Consider the following 17,507-nt stretch of genomic DNA (forward strand, 5'->3'; position numbering starts at 1 on the left):
CACTGTGTTATATAACAAGTCTATCTTATAGCCGAGGCTACAATGTATTTTGATAAGATGGCAGATGTCTAAGAGGCCATTGTTGCCTTGTTCACAAATGGAATACTCATATTACATTTTACTTGAAAACTCAGCAAGCTTTGTTTGGCAGTGAATGTGTGAATTTAGATATAACAATACATCAGCCCAAAAGTGTTATTTTCCATATCCTTGTTCTTTTGTATTCCCGAAAAGTTTGAAACATATCATGTTTGCTGTAGGAGCAAGCTCTAGTCTCTCTGGGGTAGTGTCGCTGAAATGGTTATCTGTAAAACTCTGTAAACCTTACAGTCACAGTGTTTGTTAGTCAAACATTACCAGAACGGCTTGTGTTATCTGCCCAAGTCCCTGCAACAACATGTGGCTTTCTCCAGTCTGTAGCCTACCACTCACTGTGGCCTCAGTGTGCAGGAGGAAGTTGAGGCGGATCTGATACCGGTCAGGGTGAGGTCATATGGGGATCCTAGTCCACATCACAGACCCTCACAGCCTCACCTACACCACTGACTGTTACACACACAGCCTGACAGTGTTTGTAGCATATTGGGGGGAGGGGGGTTGTATAATTAACGCTCTATGAAACATTGTCAATCAAAAACGCCTCACGTTTATTACGTTATGGCAACATATTCAGTTATGGTTGATCATCCAGGCTCCAGCATGCTCCATGTTTACTGATCAGACAGCAGAGAAACACTTGCTAGGAAATAAGGACTACTCTAACAAACAAAACATATTCTCTCTTATTTCAGTCTCTCTCTCTCTCTCACACTCTCTTTTTATCTCTCACTGTATTTCTTTATCCTTCTCTCTCTCTTTATTTTTCTCTATTTCTCTCTGTCTTTCTCTAGCCCACTCTGCCCCACCTCTCTCTCCCTCTCCCTCTCCTTGCTCTCTTTCGCTCCATACCCCTTCTTTCCTAGGGATGGACATTTTACATTTTTGGACTGTTCGAGACCTTTTTTGGCCTTTTTTGTTGTTGAATAGTACTGGAATGAAAAAAAAAACAAGAAAAAATATATCTTTAGAACAATGGCGGCACTGGGACATTTTTGGTGCATGCCAACAGTGACCAACAACTCCTAATTTATCATAACCATTATAGATAACGAATCCTAATTGGTAAATTGCCTCATATACTGTATATTCATTCAATACAAAAACAAGTGCCATTTAAGATTAATTGGTTATATTATATAGTGGAACACAATCTTCAAAAAGGTAGTAACCTCAGCAGTGTGGTAATTGATTGTAGAAGCCTATGGCTGCGCAATGGCATTGTAAGGTTCTGTATTTATTTTCTTAGTCAACCTTGTGTTCTGTTTCGTTGTGTTCTTGCATGTAGCCCTGTTTCTTTGTGTACTTGAACGTAGCTCTGGCTTAAATTTTTATTCATTGATTTAATCTGTGTTAGTTACTCACCTGGTCTCATCAGCTCCTTATTTAGTTAATTTAGCTTATTTTCCGGACCCATATCACAGTCAAGGCACAAATGTTATAGTTTTAAAAAATGACGTAATATAAAATTATAAAATAGAACATAATAGTGCAAAGGGATTCGCATCTCGTGTCTGGAACATACGTTTATTCTCATTGAGTGGTTCTTTGAAACTGGGCTCAATTTGTCAAGTTAGGACACATTTTTCAGGGTTACAAACCAACATCAGTCTTATTTTCGATATAGAGACGTTCGATTTAGTTTATTTATGTTCTTTGGAATTTTGTAAATGGATTAACAATTCTACATTGAACACTAACGTCAGTTTCCACAACCACAAAGTCATAAACCCTGCCTGTATCTACAATTTCACTTCTTAAAGTATAATTTTAAACCTAACCTTAACCATACTGCTAACCGTATGCCTCGCCCTAACCTAACCTATTTCCCTACTTAAGTTAACCAGTCCATTTTGAATTTGATATACCATTGTTGTCATTTGACAAGGAATGTAGCTCGTGTATCCCGTCAGTTAGATACGTTTGTATAGTCATTTATTTCTGTAGGTGCGCGTGTGTACAGGGAGCGGGACCCGTTCGAACGCAATTGAGTGAGTGCGACATGATGGGGAAACGGAATTTAGGGGGCAGAACTGTGATGTTTGGCTTGGTTTATTTTTTGTTGTGTCCCGCAAATGCACATGTACAAATGGAACACAAAGTCAAAGCACATTAACGTTGTCTTCAAGACAACATTTCGAACAAACAGTAGTTAAACAAAATGTGGTCTCTGGTTAAAGATCGTTTTTTGATGTCCGTTCGAGTACTGGAGTGCTCGATTACTCATGCCTATCCCTTACCCCGTCTAACTCTCTCGCTCTCTTTCTTACACTCTCCACTCTCACTCTCTCTTTCTGCCTCCCTACCCCCTTCTCCAATTTTCCAGTGTTGTCGATATCCAGTGACAACTCTCAGTGGTTTCAAATTTCCTAGGCAATGCCAGCAAGTAGGCGGAAATAAAGAAGTGCTCATTAGTTTTAATGATAGTGACGCTTTTCCTTTTTTCTGTTTAAGGAGAGAAAATCTCTCTAACAGGTGATTTTGCATGACTTTTGGCAGAGGAAGAGAGGTTAGTGCATGTGAGTGTGTGTGAGCGAGTCAGTGAGTGTGTGTGTGTGTGTGTGTGTGTGTGTGTGTGTGTGTGTGTGTGTGATGAATGATCAACTGAGAAGTGACAGAGAGAGAGGAGCTAATCACAGACTGGATCTCTGGCAGAGAGCCTAATGGTAGCTTACAATGCTTTACACATGATGAACAAAGGCTCTCTTGCTCCCTCTTTCTTTCGCTCTTTGCTCACTTTCTCTATCCTCATTAACCCTTCCCCCCTTTCTGTCTTTCTTTCTTTTGTTCTCTCTCGCTCTCTCTCTCTCTCTCTCTCTCTCTCTCTCTCTCTCTCTCTCAATTCAATGGGCTTTATTGGCATGGTAAATGTCTCTCTCTCTTTTTCTCTCTCTCGTGTTCTCTCTCTCTCTCCCTAGCACTTCCTCTCGCCCCCTGTTCTCTCTTATCCCTTTCTCGGTCTCTCTCTCGCCTAACCCATTAAGATGTGGTGAAAACCCACAAAGCCCAATCTTGGCATCTGTGTTATTCATGCAGAGAATTCAAAGATGATTGAGCCATCATGTCTGATTTTACTGGAGACACTAGAGAAAAATATAAAGAAGGGAGAGTGTGTGTATAAAGTCAGAACATAACGTGTATAAAGTCAGAACATCTGCTGTCTCTCCAACTGTCTGTCACCAAGGGAGTACCCCAAGGCTCAATCCTAGGCTCCACGTTCTTATCAATTTACATCAACAACATAGCTCAGGCAGTAGGAAACTCTCTCATCCATTTCTATGCAGATGATACAGTCTTATACTCAGCTGGCCCCTCCCTGGGTTTTGTGTTAAATGCTCTACAACAAAGCTTTTAGTGTACAACAAGCTTTCTCTGCCCTTTCTCAAGCTTTCTCATGTGGTTCGGTAAGAAGAATACCCCTTTCCCTACCTGTGTGATTAGTAAATCAAATCAAATCAAATCAAATTGATTTATATAGCCCTTCGTACATCAGCTGATATCTCAAAGTGCTGTACAGAAACCCAGCCTAAAACCCCAAACAGCAAGCAATGCAGGTGTAGAAGCACGGTGGCTAGGAAAAACTCCCTAGAAAGGCCAAAACCTAGGAAGAAACCTAGAGAGGAACCAGGCTATGTGGGGTGGCCAGTCCTCTTCTGGCTGTGCCGGGTGGAGATTATAACAGAACATGGCCAAGATGTTCAAATGTTCATAAATGACCAGCATGTTCGAATAATAAGAAGGCAGAACAGTTGAAACTGGAGCAGCAGCACGGCCAGGTGGACTGGGGACAGCAAGGAGTCATCATGTCAGGTAATCCTGGGGCATGGTCCTAGGGCTCAGGTCCTCCGAGAGAGAGAAAGAAAGAGAGAAGGAGAGAATTAGAGAACGCACACTTAGATTCACACAGGACACCGAATAGGACAGGAGAAGTACTCCAGATATAACAAACTGACCCTAGCCCCCCGACACATAAACCACTGCAGCATAAATACTGGAGGCTGAGACAGGAAGGGTCAGGAGACACTGTGGACCCATCTGAGGACACCCCCGGACAGGGCCAAACAGGAAGGATATAACCCCACCCACTTTGCCAAAGCACAGCCCCCACACCACTAGAGGGATATCTTCAAACACCAACTTACCATCCTGAGACAGGGCCGAGTATAGCCCACAAAGATCTCCGCCATGGCACAACCCAAGGGGGGGCGCCAACCCAGACAGGATGACCACATCAGTGAATCAACCCACTCAGGTGACGCACCCCTTCCAGGGACGGCATGAGAGAGCCCCAGTAAGCCAGTGACTCAGCCCCTGTAATAGGATTAGAGGCAGAGAATCCCAGTGGAAAGAGGGGAACCGGCCAGGCAGAGACAGCAAGGGCGGTTCGTTGCTCCAGAGCCTTTCTGTTCACCTTCCCACTCCTGGGCCAGACTACACTCAATCATATGACCCACTGAAGAGATGAGTCTTCAGTAAAGACTTAGAGGTTGAGACCGAGTTTGCGTCTCTGACATGGGTAGGCAGACCGTTCCATAAAAATGGAGCTCTATAGGAGAAAGCCCTGCCTCCAGCTGTTTGCTTAGAAATTATAGGGACAATTAGGAGGCCTGCGTCTTGTGACCGTAGCGTACGTGTAGGTATGTACGGCAGGACCAAATCAGAGAGATAGGTAGGAGCAAGCCCATGTAATGCTTTGTAGGTTAGCAGTGAAACCTTGAAATCAGCCCTTGCTTTGACAGGAAGCCAGTGTAGAGAGGCTAGCACTGGAGTAATATGATAAATATTTTTGGTTCTAGTCAGGATTCTAGCAGCCGTATTTAGCACCAACTGAAGTTTATTTAGTGCTTTATCCGGGTAGCCGGAAAGTAGAGCATTGCAGTAGCCTAACCTAGAAGTGACAAAAGCATGGATTAATTTTTCTGCATAATTTTTTGACAGAAAGTTTCTGATTTTTGCAATGTTACGTAGATGGAAAAAAGCTGTGAGTATTAGTACCTCTGAGGGTTTAGAGCTTGAGGTAGTCAGCTCATCCAAGTACTTGGGAGTATGGCTAGACAGTATACTGGCCTTCTCTCAGCACATATCCAAGCTGCAGGCTAAGGTTAAATCTAGACTCAGTTTCCTCTATCGTAACCATTCCTCTTTCACCCCAGCAGCCAAACGAACCCTGATTCAGATGACCATCCTACCCATGCTAGATTACGGAGATGTAATTTATAGATCGGCAGGCAAGGGTGCTCTCAAGCAGTTAGATGTTCTTTACCATTCAGCCATCAGATTTGCAACCAATGTTCCTTATAGGACACATCACTGCACTCTATACTCTTCTGTAAACTGGTCATCTCTGATTACCCGTCGCAAGATCACTGGTTGATGCTTATTTATAAAAACCCTCTTAGGCCTCATTCCATCCTATCTGAGATACCTACTACAACCCTCATCCTCCACATAAAAGACCTGTTCCTCTCGCTACAGATTTAAAATACATTTCAGGATGTGTGTGTTTATGCAAGCATCGTGTGTGTACATTTGCGCGTGCCTGCCTGTGCTTGTGTGTTCCCTGCAGTGTTTGTCCAGGCCCTGGGCTAGCCAGTCAGTGGTTCGTCCAAGCCCTAGGCTAGCCAGTCAGTGGTTCGTCAAGGCCCTGGGCTAGCCAGTCAGTGGTTCGTCCAGGCCCTGGGCTAGCCAGTCAGTGGTTCGTCCAAGCCCTGGGCTAGCCAGTCAGTGGTTCGTCCAAGCCCTGGGCTAGCCAGTCAGTGGTTCGTCCAGGCCCTGGGCTAGCCAGTCAGTGGTTCGTCCAGGCCCTGGGCTAGCCAGTCAGTGGTTTGTCCAGGCCCTGGGCTAGCCAGTCAGTGGTTTGTCCAGGCCCTGGGCTAGCCAGTCAGTGGTTTGTCCAGGCCCTGGGCTAGCCAGTCAGTGTGTTTGACCCATCAGCCCTGACAGTCACAGTGCCCACAGCCCAACCACAGGGACCTTTGGTCAGCTATAAATACAAATCTCTCTCTCTCTCTCTCTCTCTCTCTCTCTCTCTCTCTCTCTCTCTCTCTCTCTCTCTCTCTCTCTGGCTGCAGTGTGGAGTCAGCGCATCATCCCAAATGGCATCGTATTTCCCTATTTAGTGCACTACTTTCCACCAGGCTCCATAGGACTCTGGTCAAATGTTGTGCACTACATAGGGAATAGGGTTGCATTTGGGACGCAACTAAAGTGGCGCATCTCTCATGCAGCTTCCGGGAAGCAGCTCTCCTCTGCTCTGTCATCACCAGGGAGCGACAGGGGAAGTCAGGAATAGAACAACAGTCCTCATATGACCTACTCCTGCACAGACTAGCACTTCTTCATTTGTTATGCTACATGAAGAAATACATGCAGGTTTTACAGGCAGTCAGGCTGCTGTATACTACTCAGGCCTTCTACTCACAAAACAGTGTGTGTGTGAGACTCTTTCCTAGACATGCTTGGTCAAACACAGCCCCCTTCAGAGTCCCAAGGGGTTAGACAGGGACAGTCCCCACACAGTGACACAGAGAAGATAGAGAGGAGAGGGAGGGAGAGCGTTGGTAGTAGAGGGAGGGAAACAAACTCATAACAGGCCCCTCACAGTCACACATGGCAAGAGAGAGATAAAGAGAGAGACAGAGAGGGGGGTGATGAGAGCGAGAGATAGCATTGGTAGTAGGGGGAGGGAAAAGACTCATCATAACAGAGTACTAGTTTGTCCTCTATCTCAGTGCAATCCTAACACTGTAGCCACTTGCTGCAGCTGGCTACAAAGAATGACAGAGCGAGAAAAAAGAAAGAAAGATAAAGTTTGAATGTTCCGTAATCCTGTTTGGCTCAGCTGAACAAGAGGCAATGGAAAGGGAGAGAGAGAGACAGAGAGAGAGACAGAGAAGCGAGGGAGAGAGAGAATGAATGTGGAAAAACCTCCGTCACCTCAGGAGAAAAACACATACCACAGCTACTCAGTGTTTACTAAACCAGAACCACACTGGCACCCTCACTCCTAATCCACATTGCTGGTGTCATGTCACACCTATATATACAGTACCAGCCAAAAGTTTGGACACACCTACTCATTCAAGAGTTTTTCTTTATTTTAATATTTTCTACATTGTAGAATAATAGTGAAGACATCAAAACTATGAAACAACACATATGGAATTATGTAGTAACCAAAAAAGTGTTAAACAAATCCAAATATATTTTATATTTGAGATTCTTCAAAGGAGCCACCCCTTGCCTTGATGGCAGTGTTGCACACTCAACCAGCTTCACTTGGAATGATTTTTCCACTGTCTTGAAGGAGTTCCCACATATGCTGAGCATTTGTTGGCTGTTTTTCCTTCACTCTGCAGTCCAACTCATCTCAAACCATCTCAATTGGGTTGAGGTCGGTTGATTGTGGAGGCCAGGTCTTCTGATGCAGCGCTCCATCACTGTCCCTCTTGGTCAAATAGCCCTTACACTGCCTGGAGGTGTGTTGGGTCATTGTCCTGTTGAAAAACAAATGATAGTCCCACTATGGTAGCCATGCTGGTTAAGTGTGCCTTGAATTCTAAATAAATCACAGACAGTGTCACCAGCAAGATCATCCATTCACCTACTCTGCGTCTCACAAAGACACAGCGGTTGGAACCAAATGTCTCAAATTTGGACTCGTCAAATCAAAGGACAGATTTCCACTGGTGTAATTTCCATTGCTTGTGTTTCTTGGCCCAAGCAAGTCTCTTCTTATTATTGGTATCCTTTAGTAGTGGTTTCTCTGCAGCAATTCAACCATGAAGGTGTCATGACTGACCACAAGAATTCAAATAGGTCAGATCAGGTTTGCAATGACTAACTTCAATCAGACTCCCTTTCACCTGTAGAGGGGGAGGATAGAACTAGTGCGGATTGGCACTCACACCCTGTTGTGAATCAAGGGAGAAGATCCAGGCCTGTGCTTTGTCAGACAGACCTTTTCCCACTGAAACTCTTAACACTTTAAAAAGTGAATACTGCTACAATATTTTGAATGTAGAATGCAGGGAATTTTGTGTTGAAAAGTGTGTAGCAGAACAATTGATTGCCCACCTCAACAACAGCCCCTACACATTACACTCCATGCAGTTTGGCTTCAGAGCAAAACACTCCACAGAAATGGCCAACTGCTTTCTTCTGGAAATTGTGAAGTCCAAGATGGTCAAAGGGGGCGTTGGTGGGGCTGCGTTTCTGGACCTAAGGAAGGCTTTTGATACTGTTAATCATGAGGTTCTCATCACAAAATTGTCTAAGTTCAACTTTTCCCCCGATGCCTTGAGATGGATGAAATCATACTTCAAAGGCAGAACTCAGCGTGTCAGAGTGAGCAATGAGCTGTCACCCACTCTTAGCTATGATGTGGGCGTGCCCCAAGTGTCAAGTGCTGGGGCCCCTCCTGTTCAGCCTGTACATTAATTATCTGCCTTCTGTCTGTACTGGGTCTGAAGTTCAAATGTATGCAGATGATACAGTGATATATGTGCATGCAAAGAGAAAACAACAAGCTGCACAAGAACTCACTACTGTAGTGGTCCATGTTACAAAGTGGCTCAGTGACTCATGTTTGCATCTCAATGTGAAAAAAACTGTCTGTCTGTTCTTTACAAAGAGGGAAACTGATGCTACTGAGCCAGATGTCTATGTGTCAGGGGAGAAGCTCCAGGTGGTATCTGATTTTAAGTACCTTGGCATCATACTTGATTCCAACCTCTCTTTTAAAAAGCAGGTGAAAAACCTAACTCAAATAACCAAATTCAATTTAGCTCATTTCCGATTTAGACAAAAATGTTTGACTACAGAGGTAGCAAAATTGTACTTCAAATCTATGATACTCCCCCACTTAACATACTGCTTGACTAGTTGGACCCAAGCTCGCTGTACAACATTCAGTCTGTCTACAAACAGGCTCTCAAAGTGCTTGATAGGAAGCTCAATATCCATCATCACTGTTACATCCTCAGAAAGCATGAGTTCCTGAGTTGGGAAAATCTTGTGCAATACACCGACGCATGTCTTGTATTCAATATCCTAATGGCCTGGCTCCCCCTCCACTCAGTACTTTTGTTAAACAGAAAACCCAAACATATGGCAGCCGATCCACAAGGTCTGCCATGAGAGGTGACTGTATAGTTCCCTTTAGGTAAAGCATCTTCAGTCAATCTGCTTTTCTGTGAGAGCTTCACATGTTTGGAATACACTGCCATCAGACACACACAACTACACCACCTATCACACTTTCACAAAAAAACATGAAGACTTGGCTAAAGGCCAATCAGACTTGAGAACATAATCCCTAGTTGTGTATTTCCACTTTCCATGTTGTCTGTCGTCTGTAGCTTGTGAGGTGTGGAAACACTTTGTTGCTTTTATGGATTTTGTCTTGTTGCTTTTTTGTGCTATGTTGCTCTGTCTGCATGCTATGTCTTGCTTGTCCTATGTTGCTCTGTGTGTGCTCACTGCTCATTGATTGTTTGTATTGTTATTGTGATTGTTTTTGATAACCTGCCCAGGGACTGTGGTTGAAAAACCGGCACTTTTACTGAGACGTTGATGAATGTGCACTGTCCCTGTAAAAATAAATTCAAACTCATTGGTCAGAGGCGATCCATAGAACATTTTGTCATTTTGTTTGTTATTTTGTGATGTCATTAAAAAACTTTTTTTTTTAACATACTGTAACTTGGAAAGTACACACACTACATAGCTGGAGTTTCTATACTATGGGTTGTGCATGTAATATGAACAATTATGAAAGTGTTTTTGTTAAGAGAGGGATGTGATTTGAGAAGCTATAAGAGATAATTGTTTTCCATAACTTTGCACAGTGAGTAATTACCGCCCCGAAGTGAGGTCAGAGAGCGTGTCAGCCGGCTGGAACTGCCCCTTATGGGCAAAATGTATAAATGATGGGTTAAGAAATTAACACATTGAACCAGAAAAAGCGTGAAGCGGTAGCTATATATTTAAAATGGTGTGAACTTTGAATCTCAACACGAGGTTGAGACAATAAACTCACCTCCCGGACAATCACTGGTATGGCTGATTAGCTGTCCTAAGTAAAGTATCTTCAAAATTTAAGTTGGAGCATCCTGTTACTCTGCTCAAACCAAACTTCGCGACTGTCAGCCGTAAACTATCTTCAAAGAAGCATCTTCAAGAGCGAATGGAAGGAAAATCAACTCTGTAGTTCTGTTCAGGACTACATGACATGTCACCGGGTAACTACGAAGAAGGACTACAGTTGAAGAGTTGTTGGACGCATTTCAGACAATAAGAGCCTTACAAGAGTGCCACGAAAAGGCCCACCCCCTTTCCAAGGCTGCCCCATTCACGAGCGATCCACGGCGAATTCAGGCATTTCACGTAAATGCATTCATGATTTCTTGCTCAAAGCGGGTGGCAGTTCGTGTGCAAAGTATATGGTTATTTTAGGTGAGAGTAATTTCTAAATGTGGCAATGTTAAGTGTCTCTGTCCCTCTCTCCCTCTCCATCTCTTCTTCAACAAGTATTCATGTTGTCAATTCGCTAGGGACCTTTTTTCAGTCAATAACGGGGGCATAGTGTGTGTGTGTTTATCCTGTTTTCCCATTGAATTAACTAGTAAATAAATAATTAAACCAATTTGTGTAGTACTGAATCATAAGTAAGGCTTTTTGCAGATGCAAGGATGTTATGAATGGTGATATGATATGAGGTTATGATTAATAAGTTGACTGTTTATAGATGTGATAGGTAAAGACCTTTTTGAGTTTAATTCGGGAGATGGTAACTCTTTAAAGAACTGCTCTCGTGGTGCCCCAGACCTAATTTGTTGATTGTTACGTGACTAATTTAATTGGGTAACAATTAAACATAGTTAGTTAATTAAATAAATAACAGTCTTCAGATTAATGTTAAAGTCAAGTCACGACAAAGGACTTGATTCACTCAATCTCTTCTGAACAGTTGATGTTGAGATGTGTCTGTTACTTGAACTCTGTGAAGCATTTCTCATCCACCAAAATTTACAGTTGGCACTATGCATTCGGGAAAGTAGCATTCTCCTGGCATTTGCCAAGAGAGAGTGAAACGTGATTCATCACTCCAGACAAACACATCAAACACATCACTCTAGACAAACACACACACACATCTGCAGAGTCCAATGGCGGCAAGCTTTACACCTCTCCAGCCAAAACTTGGCATTGCACATGGTGATCTTAGGCTTGTGTACGGCTGCTCGGCCATGGAAACCCGTTTCATGAAGTTCCCGAAGAACTGTTCTTGTGCTGACGTTGCTTCCAGGGGCAGTTTGGATCTCGGTAGTGAGTGTTGCAACCGATGGCAGACGATTTTACACGCTGTGCACTTCAGCCCTCAGCGGTCCCATTCTGTGAGCTTGTGTGGTCTACCACTTCGCGACTGAGCCATTGTTGCTCCACCTCACAATAACAGCACTTAAAGTTTACCGGGGAAGCTCTAACAGAGCAGAAATTTGATGAACTGACTTGTTGGAAAGGCGGGATCCAATGACGTTGCCGCGCTGAAAGTCACTGAGCTCTTAAATAAGGCAATTCTACTGCCAATGTTTCTCTATGGAGATTGCATGGTTGTGTGCTCGATTTTATACATTTGTTAGCAACGTGCGTGGCTGAAATAACCAAATCCACTAATTTGAAGGGGTGTCCACATATTGTGTACAGTGCATTTGGAAAGTATTCAGACCCCTTTTTCCAGTCTGAGGTCCTGAGCGCTCTGGAGCAGGTTTTCATCAAGGATCTCTCTGTACTTTGCTACATTCAGCTTTGACTCAATCCTGACTAGTCTCCCAGTCCCTGCCGCTGAATAACATCCCCACCGCATGATGCTGCCACCACCATGCTTCATCGTAGGGATGGTGCCAGGTTTCCTCCAGATGTGATGCTGGACATTCAGGCCAAAGAGTTCAATCAAGACAATGACCAATAGCACACAGCTAAGACAACGCAGGAGTAGCTTCGGGACAAGTCTCCGAATGTCCTTGAGTGGCCCAGCCAGAGCCCGGACTTGAACCCAATCAATCTCTGGAGAGACCTGAAAATAGCTGTGCAGCGACGCTCCCCATCCAACCTGACAGAGCTTGAGAGGATTTGCAGAGAAGAATGGGAGAAACTCCCCAAATACAGGTGTGCCAAATTTGTAGCATCATGCTATAATCGTTGCCAAAGGTGCTTCAACAAAGTACTGAGTAAAGGGTCTGAATAGTTATCTAAATGTGATATTTCAGTTTGTTTATATAAACTCTGGACTGCTGATGCTATTTACAGTATGGGCCATTGAGAGGTGTTGAAGCCACCGGTCGGCCATATTGACAATCCCCAGTAGGAGCAGTCCTTCATAGGAATGAATGGAATTCTACACTATTTCAATTAAATGTTTCAAGGACCAAATGTATTTATTTTATGGTTCTAGTGGGGACAGTAACATTAGCCATCTCATCTGTATTTGTATATAATTTAAAAGAATGCATTACGGTGTCTATAATATAGTAAATGTGGCATAAACAAATGTAGTCATGAATAAATCCATTTCTATAGCTTCCAAAATCTTTTTTACAGTGGTGAGGGAGTGCCAAGATGGTGGGACTGTGTCCCCTATCAGTCATTTAATGTGTATATCTATCATTGGTCACGAAGCAGTGAGCGGATGAAATAAGCGTTGTGTTAGTGATGTGTCTTGCTGAATACTTTGTCCTCTCTCCCCTTCTATCTGCATCACTCAGCAGTGACCCGTATGGTGATGTAATGTGCTGCCTCAGCTCCACTGGAGCATGTGGTGGATCTATAGAGCCTTGTGGCATTCAAATGTTCCATTCTAACATCCTAAAAGCATTGTAACAGTGTTCTTATGTTCTAACAGCCCCTCTGGGACAATTAAGCATCCCAGAAGCCAAGCGCTTAGAGCCGTTGGTGGTTCTGTGGGAGGATGCACTACCAAGGGGAATGGCAGGAAGTCTTTACCTGATCCCGGTAGGTTCAAATCAAATCAAATTTGACGTGTTGTTATTTCTGATCCCGGTAGGCTCATGTATGTGCGCCGAGCGTGTATGTACATGTGTGTATAAGTGTGTGTTTGTGAACATGAAATCGTATAGATTTGTATCGATCACCTACACAGTTTAGCAGGTTTTTGGCTGATGCAGCAAAATGCTATTGATCAATGCAGTAAATGTCAAACAAGCATACAATATTTCCATTATTTTTAATAATCAACGGGTGGTAGCCGGCTAAGGGGCAGAGTAGGGTACTGGGCAGAGGGCAGGGTAGCGGTGGCTGTTTGTCAGTCTCTCGATCCCAGCTGAGGTCCTTGATTATCTTCTTGGCCTTTCTGTGACACCGGGTGCTGTATTTCCTGGAGGGTAGACAGTGTTCCCCCCGATGGTTCATTGGGCTGAGTTCACCCTCCTCTGGAGAGCCCTGCGGTTGCGGACAGTGCAATTTAAAAAAAAATCGAATCAAATTTTATTGGTAACAAACACATGGTTAGCAGATGTTAATGTGAGTGTAGAAAAATGCTTGTGCTTCTAGTTCCGACCACGCAGTAATATCTAACAAGTAATCTAACAATTTCACAACAACTACCTAATACGCACAAGTGTAAAGGAATGATTAAGAATATGTACATAAAAATATATGGATGACCAATGGCCGTCTTGCATAGGCAAGATGCAGTAGATGGTATAGAGTACAGTATATTTTAGGTGCCTCCTAAGAAGAGGTAGGTGCAGGAGTCAGGAGCAGGAGAGCAAGGAATTCCAGTTTGCACAGTCGTTTATTATAAATCCCAACCCACCAACAACAGGCGGGGAAAATCCTGAAACACACGGAGGAGAAACCTCTACTCCTAAATATAGTACCCACTGTACAACGACTGTGAGGGAAAAACCCTGTGGCGCAAACACGCACCCCTAACAGAGCTCACAAGCACAATTAATCCCGCACAAAGGCTAGCGGGCAGCGGAGGTTAATAAACCCACCGAAATGAACTAATCAGACACAGGTGATAACAATAACAGACAGACACAAACGAAAAGGAAAAATGGATCGGTATATATATAATATAACTAGTGATACATTTATAACATCCAATTTTGAATTATTAAAGTGGCTAGAGATTTGAGTCAGTATGTTGGCAGCAAAAAAAATGAACATTTTTACGTTCAAATGCCTCTCCTGTAGTGACGTGTGACATATGCCTAGTTTCCTGAAATTAGTTATTTGTAATTATGTTCCTGCCCCCTGACCATCTGCGGCTTAATCTAGTTGACCCCTGGTTTAGGGTGTCAGGTAAGAGAGAGGTGATATAGTCCTTATCTAGCACTTCATAATTACAGAAGTGAGTGCTATGGGACGATTGTCATTTAGTTTGGAAACTTTTGCTTTCTTGGGCGGAGGTCATAGTTAGTCTGTTTGTACACGTCCATGTTCCCAGTCACCTTACCTTGGTTACATGTGGTGGTTCACGCTATCCCCGGTTTCTGGTTTGAATAAGCTTTAATCGTCACAGTAGGCACATCGTCCCAGATGCACTTCCTGATGAACCCAGTCACAGAGTCAGTGTATGCGTCAATTTTATTCCCAGAGGCGACCCGGAACATATCCTAGTCTGCTTGATCAAAACGTGATGTGTGTGTGTGTTTGTGTGTGTGTGTGTGCGTAGGTCAGTGCACTGAGTGCAGCAGACTCATCGTTAGGCCAGTGGCTCAGGAACAAAGCATTTCTCCACTAAGAGGATTCCTCAGGATATGACTGGTTTGGCCTGATTGGATTTCACCAACCACTAATTCATAACCTGAGTCTGCCAATTACACCTACACCACAGTAGCACAGAAGCACAGTAGCACAGTAGCCTACTACACAGCACATTCGCTGTCTGCTCTCCCTACACGTCGCTGTACTGGGAAGTCCCAGTTTGATAATATAATTGAGCACTCTTTATTACATTTTACCAGCACTGATTCAGAACCTGAAACTCCTACTTAAAACACACCACTAGCACATTAGCCTACTACACACACTGTCTGCAGTACTGTAGGCCTCTATACATGCCTACTCTAATATGAGTCTGTGGTGCAAAGTCCCATACTCCCAGTTTGACAACATAGCAGAATTTAGTACTTTAGCACTTTTTGCTGCACTTAAACATAATTGTGTTGAGTGTAGAGAATGTGTCCATCATCCATCCCACATATCCCCAGCTGACTGGACTGTGGTGATTGTGTGCTGCAGAGTGCTGGGTCAGAGCTCTGGAGCTGGCCAGCTGCAGTTGACTGGGCCTGCCTGCCCCCCTGACTGCCCCTCAAATCGCTCCCTGATGACTGCGGCTCTCAGAGCTCTCAGCAAAGAGACAGGGATCCAGCAGAGAGGAGACAAGGGTCAGAGCCCACAGGAAGTACAGGCAGTTCCACAGTTAACCCAGCTCTAGCCTCCAGCCTCTATGTCTATAGTCTCTAGCCTCATCAGAGAGGAGGACGGCAGGAATCAGAGTAGACCACAGGAAGCTTAGGTAGCTCCAGCCTCTTGCGTTAATCACTTCAGGTGTCCACACAGTCTAAGTTTCTCTCTTTTCTTCGTGTGTCTGTGTGTCCGGGTAGCCAAATAGTGTCCGGGTAGCCAAATAGTCCAGGTAGCCATTTGGTTACCTGTTCAGGAGTCTTATGGCTTGGGGGTAAAAACTGTTGAGGACTTGGCACTCCGGTACCGCTTGCCATGCGGTAGTAGGGAGAACAGTCTATGACTGGGGTGGCTGGGGTCTTTGACCATTTTTAGGGCCTTCCTCTGACACTGCCTGGCGTAGAGGTCCTGGATGGCAGGCAGCTTAGCCCCAGTGATGTACTGGGCCGTATGCACTACCCTCTGTAGTGCCTTGCGGTCAGAGGCCGAGCAGTTGCCGTACTGGTGTCAAATTTGTCTCCACTTTTGTGGATTGGGGTGATCAGTCATTGGTTACAAATATTGGGGAAGATGCCAGAGCCAAAGATGATATTAAAGAGTTTAAATATAGCCAATTGGAATTTGTGGTCTGTACATTTTATAATTTAATTGAGGATAGCGTCAACACCACAGGCCTTTTTGGGTTGGAGGGTTTGTATTTTGACCTGTAGTTCATTCAACGTAATTGGAGAATTCAGTATGTTTTGGTAGTCTTTAATAGTTGATTCTAAGATTTGCATTTGATCATCTTTTTGCTGTTAATTCTTTGTTATAGAGCCAAAAAGATTGGAGAAGTATTTTATCCATACATCTCCATTTTGGATAGATAACCCTTCGTGTTGCTGTTTTTTCCCAGAAGTGGTTATGGATTCTTCAATTAGATTGTGCTGATTTCTAACGTGCTGCTCCTTCTTTTTCCGTAGTGTATTTCTATATTGTCTTAGTGTTTCACCATAGAGAAGGATCAGGTTATCTGGGTTTCTGTTTTTGGTTGGATAGGTTTCTCAATTTCTTTCTTAGGTTTTTGCATTCTTCATCAAACCATTTGTTATTGTTATATTTCCTTGGTTTTCTGTTTTACATTTTTTGATTTGATAGGGATTTGATAGGTCAAAACATACTGTTAAGGTTTTCTACTGCCAAGTTTAACCTTGGAACATTTTGACCAGTAAGTTGTCCAAAAGGGATTGAATTAGTTGCTGCCTAATTGCTTTTTGGTAGATTTCCACCCTTTTTTCCATCTATAGCATTTCCTAATATTATTCAGTTCTATTTCTATTTCTATTTCTATCTCTCTCTCTCTCTCTCTCTCTCTCTCTCTCTCTCTCTCTCTCTCTCTCTCTCTCTCTCTCTCTCTCTCTCTCTCTCTCTCTATATATATATATATATATATATATATATATATTTATTATTTATACTGTATGTATATATTGAACAAAAATATAAACTCAACATCTGAAGTGTTGATCCAATGTTTCCTTAGCTGAAATAAATGATCCCAGAAATGTACCATATGCACAAAAAGCTATTTTCTCTCAAATGCTCTGCATTACATCCATGTTTGTGACCATTTCTCCTCTGCCAAGATAACCCATCCAGCTGGATTGAAGCTGATTAAATAGCATGATCAGTATACAGGTGCACCTTGTGCTGGGGACAATAAAAGGCCACTCTTAAGTGTGCAGTTTTGTCACACAACACAATGCCACAGATGTCTCTGTCACACCATGATCTGTTTCACCTGTCCTTGTGCTTGTCTCCACCCCCTCCAGGTGTCACCCATCTTCCCCATTATCCCCTGTGTATTTAAACCTGTGTTTTCTGTCTGTCTGTGCCAGTTCGTCTTGTATGTTCCTTGTCAACCAGCGTGTTTTTCCTGTGCTCCTGCCTTTTTGTATTCTCGTTTGCCAGTCCTCCAGGTTTTGACCCATGCCTGT

The 17,507-nt window shown here is 43.5% G+C and overlaps 1 protein-coding gene across 4 annotated transcripts in view; it reads left to right on the top strand.

Moving 5' to 3' along the window:
* fut8a (fucosyltransferase 8a (alpha (1,6) fucosyltransferase)) overlaps positions 1-17,507 on the top strand; it is a 164,329-nt gene that overhangs the window by 7,953 nt on the left and 138,869 nt on the right. For 2 of the 4 annotated variants that reach the window (XM_031787870.1, XM_031787871.1), the window contains exon 2: positions 12,998-13,107. The exons of the other annotated variants lie outside the window; for them this stretch is intronic. The gene's annotated coding sequence lies outside the window, so the exon portion shown is untranslated. The remainder of the gene's footprint in view (positions 1-12,997; positions 13,108-17,507) is intronic. 4 annotated transcript variants of the gene reach the window in all.

The sequence above is a fragment of the Oncorhynchus kisutch genome, linkage group LG14, assembly GCF_002021735.2.
Source record: "Oncorhynchus kisutch isolate 150728-3 linkage group LG14, Okis_V2, whole genome shotgun sequence".
Classification (NCBI taxonomy): Eukaryota; Metazoa; Chordata; class Actinopteri; order Salmoniformes; family Salmonidae; genus Oncorhynchus; species Oncorhynchus kisutch.